This window comes from Micromys minutus (assembly GCF_963924665.1).
Source record: "Micromys minutus genome assembly, chromosome: 3".
In the NCBI taxonomy this organism is placed as follows: Eukaryota; Metazoa; Chordata; class Mammalia; order Rodentia; family Muridae; genus Micromys; species Micromys minutus.
This window is the reverse complement of record NC_137972.1, coordinates 55,145,161-55,159,236: the sequence shown is the minus strand read 5'-3', so window position 1 is coordinate 55,159,236 and position 14,076 is coordinate 55,145,161.

The following is a 14,076-nucleotide window of genomic DNA, read 5'->3' as shown; positions in this document are numbered from 1 at the left end:
AGCATATATGTTAAGGATTGAGAGATCCTCCTGACAGATTTCCCCGGTAATGAGTAAAAACTGTCCTTCTTTATCTTTTTTGATAACTTTTGGTTGGAAATTTACTTTATTCGATATTAGAATAGCCACTCCAGCTTGCTTCTTGGAGCTGTTTGCTTGGAAGTTTTTTCCCACCCTTTTACTCTGAGATAGTGTCTGTCTCTGTCTCTGAGATGAGTTTCCTGTATGCAGCAAAAGGCTGGATTTTGTTTATGTATCCAGTCTGATAGTCTATGTCTCTTTATTGGGCAGTTGTGACCATTTATGTTAATAGATATCAAGGAATAATTGTTTCTGTTTCCTGCCATTTTTGCTTTTTTGGGTTGAGTTGTGTCTGTGTTTTTTTCTTCTTTTAGTTTTCTTGTTTAGAAGTTTTCTTGTTTTTACTAGGCTGTATTTTCCCTTTTTGTATTGGGTTTTCCACCTATAATTCATTGTAATGCTGTGTTTGTGGTCAGATATTGTGTGAATTTTGATTTGTCTTGAAATATCTTTGTCTCTCCATCGATGGTGATTGATAGTTTTGCTGGGTATAGCAGCTTGGGCTGGCACTTGTGCTCTCTTAAGGAGTGCATGATGTCTGTTCAGGCTCTTCTAGCTTTCATAGTCTCTGTTGAGAAATCGGCTGTGAGTCTGATTGGTCTGCCTTTATATGTTACCTGACCTTTTTCCCTTACTGCTTTTAGTATTCTTTCTTTACTTTGGGCACTTGATGTTTTTACTATTATGTGTCGGGAGGTATTTTTTTTCTGGTCCAACCTATTTGGAGTTCTGAAGGCTTCTTTTATGCTCGTGGTCATCTCATTCTTGAGGGTAGGGAAGTTTTCTTCTATGATTTTGTTGAAGATATTTACTGTGCCTCTTAGTTGATACTCTTCTCACTCTTCTATTTCTATTATCCTTAGGTTCGGTCTTCTCATTGTGTCTTGTATTTCCTGGACATTTTAAGTTAGGAGCTTTTTGTTTTTTGCATCTCTTCTGGCTGTTTTGTCTATGTTTGCAATGCTGTCTTCTGCCCCCGAGATTTTCTCTTCGATCTCTTGTAATCTGTTGGAAATGCTTGGTTCTGTGACTCCTGATTTCTTTTTTTGGTGTTCTGACTCTAGGATTATCTCTTTTAGCGCTTTCTTTGTCGTGTCAATTTCTGTTTTAATTTCCCTCTTCCATTCCTTTATGTCTTTGGTTCTGTTTCGTCTCGTTCTTTGAGTTCTTTGAGTGTTTTTCTTGTTTCTTCTTTAAAAGCTTCTGAATCTTTTTGCTTTTCCTCCCTTTCTTCTTTAAGTAACTCTATCAGCGTCTTGAGGCATGATTACAGGTCTTTGTCTTCTTTCTCTGGAGTGTTTGGAATTCCGATGTTTGCTACTATCGGAGAGCTGGGTTCTGGTGTTGCTAGACTGTCTTGGTTTCCTTGGGATATACTCTTTCTCTTTCTTCTTGCCATTTTGTTGTCAGTGATATGTTCTTGCCTTTCCCTTGTATCTGGTCTGTGTCCCTGGTACACTTTCCGTGTGCACTGCGCAGAGATCTCTCTACTCCCCGGCAGCAAAGGTTCCGGGTGGCAGTTGGGCCAGGCTCCACTCTGCATCCTGAAGTCGCCTCCGGGTGGGAACAGACGTTCCTAAAATCTGTTCCAGGTCACAGATGCTCAGCCTCTCCGAGCCACCTTTCCGGCTGGCAGGTGGACGAGGCTCCGCTCTGCGTCCTGAAGTCGTCTCAGGGTGGGAACAGAAGTTCCTAAGATCTGTTCCCGGTCACAGTTGCTCAGCCTGTACGAGCCGCCTTTCCGGCTGGCAGTTGGGCCAGGCTCTGCTCTGTGTCCTGAAGTCGTCTCAGGGTGGGAACAGAAGTTCCTAAGATCTGTTCCCGGTCACAGTTGCTCAGCCTGTACGAGCCGCCTTTCCGGCTGGCAGTTGGGCCAGGCTCTGCTCTGTGTCCTGAAGTCGTCTCCGGGTGGGAACAGAAGTTCCTAAGATCTGTTCCCGGTCACTGGATCAAGGAGGACAGGGCAGGTCAGGGCAGGGGGTACCCTTTCCTTGTGCACTCCACAGAGATCCCTCTGCTCCCCAGCAGCCTAGGTCTCCCACTCACCAATTGCTCAGCCTGTACAAGCCGCCTTTCCGGCAGGCAGTTGGACCAGGCTCCGCTCTGCGTCCTGAAGTCGTCTCCGGGTGGGAACAGAAGTTCCTAAGATCTGTTCCTGGTCACAGATGCTCAGCCTCTCCGAGCCACCTTTCCGGCTGGCAGGTGGGCCAGGCTCTGCTCTGCGTCCTGAAGTAGTCTCTGGGTGGCAACAGAAGTTCCTAAGATCTGTTCCCGGTCACAGTTGCTCAGCCTGTATGAGCCGCCTTTCCGGCTGGCGGTTGGGCCAGGCTCCGCTCTGCGTCCTGAAGTCGTCTCCGGGTGGGAACAGAAGTTCCTAAGATCTGTTCCCGTACACTGGATCGGGGAGGACAGGGCAGGTCAGGGCAGGGGATGCCCTTTCCGTGTGCACTCCGCAGAGATCCCTCTGCTCCCCAGCAGCCTAGGTCTCCCACTCACCAGTTGCTCAGCCTCGTGTTTTCGTTTTCATTGAATTCTAGAAAATCCTTAATTTCTTTATTTATTTCTTCTTTGACCCTGCTATCGTTTAACAGAGCGTTGTTTAGTTTCTAAGTGTATGTGGGCTTTTTGTTGTCTTTGTTGTTGTCAAAGAACAACCTTAGACCAATGTGGTCTCAGAGGATGCATGGGAGTATTTATATCTTCTTATATCGATTGAGGCTCTTACTGTGTCCAATTATGTGGTCAATTTTCAAAAAGGTTCCATTGGTGGTGAGAAGAAGGTGTATTCTTTTACTTTAGGATGATATGTTCTGTAGATATCTATTAATTCCAGTTTGTTCAAAGTCTCTGCTAGTTTTACAGTGTCCTTGTTCAGTTTCTGTTTCCATGATCTGTCCATTGGTGAGAGTGGGGTATTAAAGTCTCCCACTATTATTGTGTGGGGAGAAATGTATTTTTTGAGCTTTAGTGTGGTTTCTTTTATGAATGTGGGTGATTTTTTATTTGGAGCATATATGTTAAGGATTGAGAGTTCCTCCTGACAGATTTCCCCAGTAATGAGTAAAAAGTGTCCTTCTTTATCTTTTTTGATAACTTTTGGTTGGAAATTTACTTTATTCGATATTAGAATAGCCACTCCAGCTTGCTTCTTGGGGCTGTTTACTTGGGAGTTTTTTTTCCTACCCTTATACTCTGAAATGGTGTCTGTCTTTGTCTCTGAGATGAGTTTCCTGTATGCAGCAAAATGCTGGATTTTGTTTATGTATCCAGTCTGATAGTCTATGTCTCTTTACTGGGGAGTTGAGTCCATTTATGTTAATAAATATCAAGGAATAGTGGTTTCTGTTTCCTGCTATCATTGCTTTTGTTTGTTGAGTTGTATCTGTGTCTTTTTCTTTTTTTGGTTTTCTTGATTAGGAGTTTTCCTGTTTTTACTAGGATGTAGTTCCCCTAATTGTATTGGGTTTTCCACATATAATTCATTGTAGTGCTGGGTTTGTGTCAGATATTGTGTAAATTTAGAGTTGTCTTGAAATATCTTCATCTCTCTATCTATGGTGATTGATAGGTTTGCTGGGTGTAGCAGCTTGGGCTGGCACTTGTGCTCTCTTGGAGTCTGCATGATGTCTTTCCAGGCTCTTCTAGCTTTCATAGTCTCTGTTGAGAAATCGGGTGTGATTATGATTGGTCAGCCTTTATATGTTACCTGACCTTTTTCTCTTACTTCTTTTAGTATTCTTTCTTTGCTTTGGGGACTTCTGTTTTGACTATTATGTGTCTGGAGAAATTTATTTTCTGGTCCAACCTATTTGGAGTTCTGAAGGCTTCTTTTATGCTCGTGGTCACCTCATTCTTAATGGTAGGAAAGTTTTCTTCTACAATTTTGTTGAAGATATTTACTGTGCCTCTTAGTTAATATTCTTTTGCCTCTTCTATTCCTATTATCCTTAGGTTTGGTCTTCTCATTGTGTCCTGGATCTCCTGGACATTTTGGGTTATGAGGTTTTTGGTTTTTGCATCTTCTCTGACTGTTTTGTCTATGTTTTCAATGTTGTCTTCTGCCCTCGAGATTCTCTCTTTCATCTCTTGTAGTCTATTGGGAATGCTTGCTTCTGTGACTCCTGATTTCTTTTTTAGGTGTTCTACCTCTAGGATTATCTCTTTTAGTGTTTTCTTTATTGTGTAAATTTTTGTTTTAAATTCCTTCTTCTATTCCTTCATCTCTTTGTTCTGTTTTCCTCTAGTTCTTTAAGTTCTTTGAGTGTTTTTCTTGTTTCCTCTTTAAAAACTTCTGATTCTTTTTGCTTTCCCTCCCATTTTGTTTAAGTATCTCTATCAGTGTCTTGAGGTATGATTTTAGGTTTGCGTCTTCTTTTTCTGGAGTGTGTGGCATTCCAATGTTTGCTGTTATGGGAGAGCTAGGTACTGGTGTTGCCAGGTTGTCTTGGTTTCCTTGGGATATACTCTTTCTCTTTCCTCTTGCCGTTTTGTTGTCAGTGTATGTTCTTGCCTTTCCCTTGTATCTGGTTTTGTCCCTGGATATCCACTGGTCCAGGTGGTGGATGGTCTGAGCCCTATTCTGCACTCCAAATCCACCAGTGGGAACAGAGGTCTCTGTGCTCGGTTCCTGGTCCCTGGATCAGGCAGGGAAGGGGCATACTTTCCTTGTGTACTCGACAGAGATCTCTCTGCTCACTGGCTGCCCAGATCCCCTACTCACCAGTCTTTAAATCTTTGGTAACTGCTGGTCCAGGTTGCAGATGGTCTGAGCCCTGTTCTGTGCCCCAAAGCCACCGGTGGGAACAGAGGGCCCAATGCTGTGTTCCTGGTCCCTGGATCAGGCAGGGCAGGGGCACACTTTCCGTGCACACTCAGCAGAAATATCTCTGCTCTCTGGCTGCCCATATCTTTTTCTCTCCAGTCATTAAACCTTTGGGAAGTGCTGGTGCAGATGGCAGCAGGGCCGAGCCCTTTTCTGTGCCCCAAAGTTGCTGTTGGGAACAGAGTTACCAATGCTTTGTTCCTGGTTTCTTGATCAGGCAGGGCAGGGGCTTGCTTTCCATGCGCACTGGGCAGAGATCTCTCTGCTCCTTGGCAGCCAAGAACTTCTCACCAGTTTCGCAAACAACTATCAAGGCTGTTTTGAGGCTGACAATGCTCTTTGTTTCGTCAATACATAATAGAGCCATACTTAGCATCCATCCTGATCTATAATGAACCTCTGGCACTTAATATGTTCTCTAGAATAGTGGCTACATGCTAGTTTCTATAAGATGTCAATGACTGAGACCTGCTGTCCTAGATTTCTTACTTAATGAACAGGGAAAGAGTTCAAAGGGAAAAAAAGCTAGAGCTCAAAGAAAGAAACAATAGAATGTCAATGAATGCAGAAAGGCCTTTGTTAAAAACTAAAAACTTTTCATGATAAAAGAAGGCAGTAATATATACACATATGTTGATATGATAATGTCTATTGTTGATAAATCTATAGTTAAAATTATACTACATTGGGGAGCTTCAGGCATGTCCATTAAAATCAAGAGTAAGAACTGGATTTCACGTTCCCTCTTGTTTACTACAATACTTAAAGTGGCTTTGTAAAGCAGGGGTCAAGAGACAAAGGCCACCTCCTTTGCTACAATAACTCCTATGGTCTTTCAGAAAACTTGGTGACAACTGGATGGCAATGAGTTGTGTAAGAGATTCAAACAAAACACCATAAGTATAAGAACCTAAACAAACACATCAATGCTAAATACCAAGAAAGCAACTGGGTACTTGCATATGTGTAGATATATAGATAGATGATAGATAGATTGATTGATTGATTGATAAATAGAAGAGAGATTGATAGTTGATAGATAGATGGTTATAGAGAGATAGATAGATAGATAGATAGATAGATAGATAGATAGATAGATAGATAGGTGATAGATAGGTGATAGATAGAATGATAGAGAGTGAGATATACAGGCACAGACACAGAGATACAGATAGAGATACAAAATAATCTTTGTAAGAGTTCAAGCTCACACCTTGAACTAGGTGAGTCCTTACATTGTTAGCTAGACCTTCTTGAAGCACATCTGCAAATTTTACAGTGACATATATTAACCTCTAGTTTCTGGTGACCACCAATAGAGTTATTTCCATTACTTTAATTCATGCAAACTTTTCTAACATTAAGTAATTATGTTAGGTGAAGTTTCCTATGTAAAGCACAAAAATCAATGATGACCATGGGCCATGTGCAGGTGTTCTAACATAGAAAGAGCAGGAATGTAGTCATCGGCATTTTTTCTATAAGTAGATATATCTTAAAAGTCTCTTTAGCATACCTTGGTGTGACTCTAACTAAGCAAGTGAAGGACCTGTATGACAAGAAATTCAAATCTCTAAATAAGGAAATCAAGGATGATCTCAGAAAATGGAAAGAGCTCCTTTGCTCATGGATGGAAGGATCAACATTGTAAAAATGGCCATCATACCAAAAGCAATCTACAGATTCAATGGTATCCCCATCAAAATTCCAACCCAACTCTTTATAGAGTTGGAAAGAGAAATGTGCAATTTCATCTAGAATGACAAAAGACCTAGAATAGCAAAATCAATCCTCAACAACAAGAAAACATGTGCAAGAATCACTATCCCTGACATCATCCTATATTACAAGGCAATTGTGCTAAAAACTGCATGGTACTGGTAGAGAGATAGGCACGTCGATCAATGGAATAGAATAGAAGATCAAGAAATGAGCCCTCAAATGTATGATCACTTGATTTTTTACAAAGGAGCTGTAAACATTCATTGAAAAAAGGACAGCCTCTTCAACAAATAGTGTTGGTCTAACTGGCACTCAGCATGCAGAAGAATGAAAATAGACCCGTTCTTATTTCCTTGTACAAAGCTCAAGGGCAAGTGAATCCAAGATCTCTACATTCAACCAGGTACACTGAAACTATTAGAAGAGAAATTAGGGAAAACCTTAGAACACATAGGCACAGGAGAAAATTTCCTGAAAAGAAAAACAATGGCCACTGCTCTATTGTCAAATATCGAAAAATGGGGCTTAATGAGATTGCAAAGTTTCTGTAATGCTAAGAATACTGTCAAAAAACAAAATGGCAGACAACTGATTGAAAAAAGATCTTTACCAAAACCACATCTGATAGAGGCCTAATATCCAAGGTATACAAATAACTCGAGAAGTTAGACACCAGAGAATCAAACAACCCTATTAAAAAATTGGGTACAGAGCTAAACAAAAAGTTCTCAATTGAGGAATATCAAATGGCTGAGAAGCATCTAGGGAATTGCTTAACATTATTAGCCATCGGGGAAATGCAAATTAAAACAACCCTGGGATTCCACCTCACAACAGTCAGAATGGCCAAGATCAAAAATTCAGATGACAGCAGATGCTGGCAAGGATGTGGAGAAAGAGAAATATTTCTCCACTATTGGGGTTGTAAACTGGTATAACCACTCTGGAAATCAGTCTCATGATTCCTCAGAAAGTTGGACATAGTACTACCTGAGGACCCAGCTATTCCACTTCTGGGCATATACTACAAAGAAGCTCAAACATACAACAAAGACACATGCACCACAATGTTCATATCAGCCCTACTTATAATAGCCATAAGCTGGAAAGAACGCAGATGTCCTTTAGTAGATGAATGAATACAAAATTTGTGGAATATTTACACAGTGGAGTACTACTCAGCTATCAAAAACAATGACTTTATGAAATTCTTAAGAAAATGGATGCATCTAGAGAATATCATCCAGAGACAACCCAATCACAAAAGAACAGACATAATATGCAGTAACTGATAATTGGATACTAACCCCAGAAATCTCTGAACACTCCAGAAACAACTCACATTCTATGAAGTTCAAGAAAAACAAAGGCCGGAAAAAAAAAAGAAGAAGAAAATGACAAACATTATGCTTAATCTTTACACACCAAGAAAACTTTGACTATTTTCAGGTTACATCTTGTTTTACATGTACTTTATGCTCATTGTAACAAGTAAGATTTTAATGCATACTATCAAACCTTTAAAAAAATCAAATATTGACATAAATGTATTCATATACTTTTATACAAAAATGCTTACAATCTGTACATTTATCTTTATTTCTTAAAATAAAGTTGTTCAATTTATAAAAAGATAGTACTTATAATTAAATGAATGTGGGAAGTAAACTTTATCAAATATTAGCAGACATGTTGCGGTCATGTGAGATTGATCTCTATTACTACTTAGAACAAAGGATTTATTTCTTTATAGCTATTTCTGACAACTTAGTCATTCAAAATTTTTTCATTAGATATTCTTTGCATTTACAATACATATGTTAGCTCTTTTTCCAATCCCATTCCCCTCCCACTCCCATTGCCTCCATGAAGGTGCTCACTCTTCCAACCACCCTCTCTATCCTCAGCACTTTGCATTCCCCTATACTAAGTAAACAAGCTTTCAAAGGCTTGGACCAAAGGTATCTTCTCTAATTGATGTCAGAAAATGCTATTCTCTACTGCATATGCGCCTGGGTTCATGGGTCTCTCCAACTGAACCCATTGGTTGGTGTTTTAGTCTCTGGAGAGCTGTAATGAATTTGGTTAGTTGACAATTTTGTTCTTCCCATGCGGTTGCAGAACCTTTCAGCTCCTTCAGTCCTTTCTCTAGCTCCTTCATTGGGATACTCCTGTTCATTCTGATGGTTAGGTGCAATATTTCTCTGCTGTATCAGTATGGCTCTGACATCCATATTAGGTTCTTGCCAGTAACCACTACTTGGCATCAACAATAGTGCTTGTGTTTAGTGGTTGCATATGGCTTGGATCCATAGGTAAGGCAGTCTTTGCATAATTTTTTCTCCAATCTCTGATCTTCTATTTGTCCCTTCATTTCCTTCCATGAACATTTTGTTCTTTCTTCTAAGGACCTAGGCATCTACCTACTGGCCTTTCTTCTTTTTGACCTTCATAAGTTCTGTGTACTGTTTCATTGGTATTCAGAGCTTTTTTGGCTAGTAACCACTTATAAGTGAATATATACCATGAGTGTTTTTTAGAACTAGATTACCTCAAGCAAGATGATAGCTTCAGGTTTCATCAATTTGCCTGGGAATTTCATAAAGTTGTTGGTTTGAATAGCTGAATAGTTCTTCGTTGTAAATATGTACCAAAATTTCTATATCCATTCGTCTCTTGAAAGACATCTGGGTTTTTTTTCAAGCTTCTGGTTATTCTAAATAAGACTGTTATAAACATTGTGAAACATGTATGCTTGTTAGATGTTGTAGCTTCTTTGATGTATATGGTTTGGAGTGGTATAGCTGGAGCCTAAGGTCAAATTTTTAGTAACAGCCTGATTGGTTTCCATAGTGGTTTTACCAGTTTCCAATACCACCAACAGTGCAGGATTATTTCTTTCTTCACATCCTCACCAGCATCTGCTGTCTTCTGAGTTTTTTAACTTAGACATTCTGACTTATGTGAGGTGGAATCTTAGGTTTGTTTTGACTTGCATTTCCCTGATGACTAGTGATGTTGAGCATTTCTTTTGATGCTTCTTAGCCATTCAGTATTCCCCAGTTGAGAATTCTTTGTCTTTTAACCCCCATGTTAAATAAGATTATTTGATTCTAGAGTCTAACTTCTTGAGTTCTTTTTATATATTGGATAATAGCCCTCTATTAGATGTATGATTGTTAAAGATCTTTTTTCAAATATGTTGGTTACCTTTTTGTACTTTTGACAGTATGAATTTCCTTAAAGAAGCTATGTGATTTTAAAAGGTCTCATTTATTGATTCTTGATCTTAGAGCATAAGCCATTGGTGCTCTGTTCAGGAAATTTTTTTTTGCCAATGTGTTCTGAGCTCTTCCCCACTTTCTGTCCTAATAGTTTCAGCGTACCTGGTTTTATGTGGAGGTCTTCATTAACTTGGACTGGAGCTTTGTACAAGGAGAAAAGAAAGGACTGATTTACATTCTTCTGTAACTGACAGCCAGTTGAAACAGCACCATTTTTTGAAGGAGCTGTTCATTTTCCATTGAATGTTTTTCGATCCTTTGCCAAAGATCAAGTGATCATAGCTGAGTGACTTCATATATGAAGAATTGAGTTGGAATTGTGTTTGGGATTGCATTGAATTTGTAGATTGCCTTAGGCAAGATGGCTATAGTTAGTATGGCTAAGGGTTTATCAATCTTCTTTATTTTTTCAAATAACCAGCACCTGCATTTTTTGAATCTTTGTATAGTTCTCTTTGTATCTATTTGGCTGATTTCAGTTCTTAGTTTGATTGTTACCTGCTGTGTACTCATCTTGGGTGTAACTGCTTCTTTTTTTTTGTTGTTTGTTTTTTTTTTTTTTTTTTGTTTTAGAGTTTTCAGTTGTGCTGTCAAGATTTTAGTGTATACTCTCTGCTGTTTCTTTTAGGAGGTGCTCATAGAGATGAGTTTTCCTCTTAGCACTGCTTTCATTGTGTCCCATAAGTCTGGATATGTTTTGCCTTCATCTTCATTAAATTTTAAAAAGTCTTTGATTTTTTTCTTTAGTTATTCTTTGACCAAGATATCATTGATTAGAGCATTGTTTAGCTTCCATGAGTATTTGGGCTTTTTGTTGTTGTTGTTTTTTCTTTTGTTATTGAAGACCAGCCTTAGTTCATGGTGATCAGATAGAAAACATGAGACTATTTGGATCTTCTTAGATCTGTTGTTGTCTTTTTTATGTACTATGTGGTCAGTTTTGGAAAAGGTGTTGTGAAGTGCTGAGAAAAAGATACATTCTTTTGTTTTAGAATGAAATATTTTATAAATGTCTGTTATCACTGTGTCTTTGTTCAGGTTCTGGTTTCATGATCTCTCCATTGATGAGAGAGGAATGTTGAAGTGTTCAACTATTATTGGGTGTGTTGCAATATGTGCTTTGAGCTTTAGTAGAATTTCCTTTATGACAGTGGGTGCTCATGTATTTAAAGCAAAGGACTTTAGGATTCAGAGTACATCTTCTTAAATTTTTCCTATGATGAGTAAGTACAAAGTGGATTTCCTTTTCATTTTTGATAATTTTTTATTAAAAATCTAATTTATTAGGTATTAGAATGGCTACTCAAGCCTATTTCTTGGGAACATTTGTTTGGAAAGTTTTTTCTCAACCTTTTACTCTGAGTTAGTGCCTATCTTTGTATCTGAGATGAGTTTCCTGTATGTAGCAACATGCTGTATCCTGTTTCCATATCTAGTCTGATAGTCTATGTCTTTTTATTGGGGACTTGAGTCCATTGATGTTAAAAGATATTAAGGAATAATGATTGTTGTTTACTTCTATTTTTTCTTACAGGTAAAATTATGTTTGTGTGCTTTTGTTCTGCAATTTGTTGCAAGAAGATTAATTTTTTGCTTTTCCTAGGGTCAAGTTTTCCTCTTTGGGGTAGAGTTTTCCATTTATTATTATTTGTAGTGCTAGATTTGTGAACAGATATTGTGTAAATTTCATTTTGTCCTGAAATATCTTGGATCCTTCATCTATAAAAATTGAGAGTATTTCTGGATATAGTAACCCGGGCTAGCATTTGTGTTCTCTTAGGGTCTATATGATGTCCTTCCAGGATCTTTTAGCTTTCACAATCTCTGTTGAATTGTCTGATGTAATGCAAATTGGCCTTACTTTATATGTTACCTGTTCTTTTTTTACCTACATTTAGTATTTTTTCATTGTTTTGAATATATGTTGTTTTGACTATTACTTTTCAGAATGAAATTCTTTTCTGTTCTAAACTATTAGGGGTTTTGATGTCTTCTATGTTCATGGCCATCTCTTTCTTCAGGTTAGTGAAGTTTTCTTCTATAATTTTGTTGAAGATATTTACTGGGTATTTTATTTTGGAGTCTTTACTCCCTTTTAAACCTATTATTCTTACATTTTGTCTTCCCATTGTTTCCTGGATTTTCTGGATGTTTTGATTTAGAAGCTTTTATATTTTTGCATTTTCACTGACTGTTGTGTCAATTTTTTTATGTTATCTCTCAAGATTATCACTTTCATCTCCTATAGTCTCTTTGTGATGATTGCATCTATGACTCCTGATATTTTTCTTAGGTTTTCTAACTTCAGTGTTGTCTAGTTTGTGGTTTCTTCTTTGTTTCTATTAATGTTTTCAGTTCTTTCATCTGTTTGTTTTACTTGTGTCACACAGTGTTCAAGCTATTTTTTAAATGACCCAAGATCCTCAATTATGTAATCAAAGCATGAAGTGTAATATCTCTGATCATAGATGTGAGTGTCATTTGTAGTTTGTAAACTAAGTGAAGTTCCTCTTCTAAGTTATTAAGTGACCAAATACTTTCATTGGCAAAAATATAACTGAGTAGCTTATTACATTTGATTTATTTTTCTAAATTTTAGGAGTGGAGGTTAATAGGGCTGGTGTTTGATGTATCAAATGAGCATGCTAGACCAACACACATACATTCTCTCTCTCTCTCTCTCTCTCTCTCTCTCTCTCTCTCTCTCTCTCTCTTGCTTTCTCTCCTCTCCTCTCTCTCACTCAGTCTTCTCCCTACCACTTTCTCAGCCAACAGATCAGGATGTAACTATAAGCTACTTCTTCATCACCTCATCTTTCTGATGACCACAAAGTTTCCTACAATAATGATAATGAAGTAACTTCCTATAAGTGTAAGACAGTTTTCAATAAAAATTTTCTTTTATTAAAAAAATAAAGACACTTTCAAGAAATTTTTTATGTCAAAGCTATGTCTTTATTCATGTTCCATTCACTATTAAAATTTTGAGGTGCATGTGTGTTGTTGTTGTTGTTGTCCATATTTATAAAACGTCCTCCTTCACTGTCTCCCTTATCCTTCTTAGACAAAGTCTCTCACTGAATTCTGATATAGCCTGTTGTCTAAAAAGCTCCAGGGATCCTTCTTCTTTGGCATCCATATCAGATATTATAGGCATGTGTGCACTAGCTAAACCACACTTCACTGTGTAAGGTGGAGCATTGTGTCTGGGTCATTTTCTCCATACAGCAAGAAACCTTGCACTCTGTCGTCTCCTTAACCTATAAATGTGGAGACATCACCTAAAAGAAAACATTCACTCAGAAGGCACCTTCTTTGGCTGAGCTGTACGTAATAGTGTGAACTGAATCTTCACTAGAGAACGTTTGCCACACAACTTTTTACAGTAATTTGTAAAGACAACTCCTGGTTTGACCTCCCTGGACCTGAGCCCAAGGCTCACCCCTGGTCCAGGTAGGAAAGCACCTGCACAGCTGCCCTAGGAGCTCAGTCTTCTGCATGCAGATCCCGAGTCCGGATGATAGGGCATCAATGAGATTTATATCAGTAAATTCTCATTCCACAAAATGTCCACACAATAAACTCAGAGCCAGTTGATATAAACTACCCATCTAGATAAGACAAATTGACCTGAAATTATCCATCACTTATAAGATATTCATAGCTTCCTGTGGCTATTTAAACTTACCTCCTCCTTTTTAATTTCTTCTCCTTAATCTCCAATCTCTCCTTCCACTCAAAAACTCTGCCCTCACTAGATGAGTTGAAGGGGTCTGCAACCCCATGGAAAGAACAAATAATAAATTAACTAAGCCCACCACATCTTCTAGGGACTAAAACACTAACCAATGAGTTCACATGTAGAGACCCATGGCCCCAGGTGCATATATGCATGATGCCATTTTCTGACGTCAATGGGAGGAGATGCCTTTTGTTGAGCAAGGGCTCATTTGCCTAGTATAAGAGAATGCCACGTTGTTGAGGTAGGAGAGGGTGGTTGGGAGAGAAAGAACCTTTGTAGAGACAGTGGAAGGTGTAGGGCAAATGAGCTTGTGGGACAAGGATAGCATCAGAAATGTAAATGCAGAGAATGTCTGGTTTTTTAAAGTTGAAAAAAATTCTGCCCCTGCATTTCTTATTCACGGCCCAATCAAAAGCCTTGCCTTG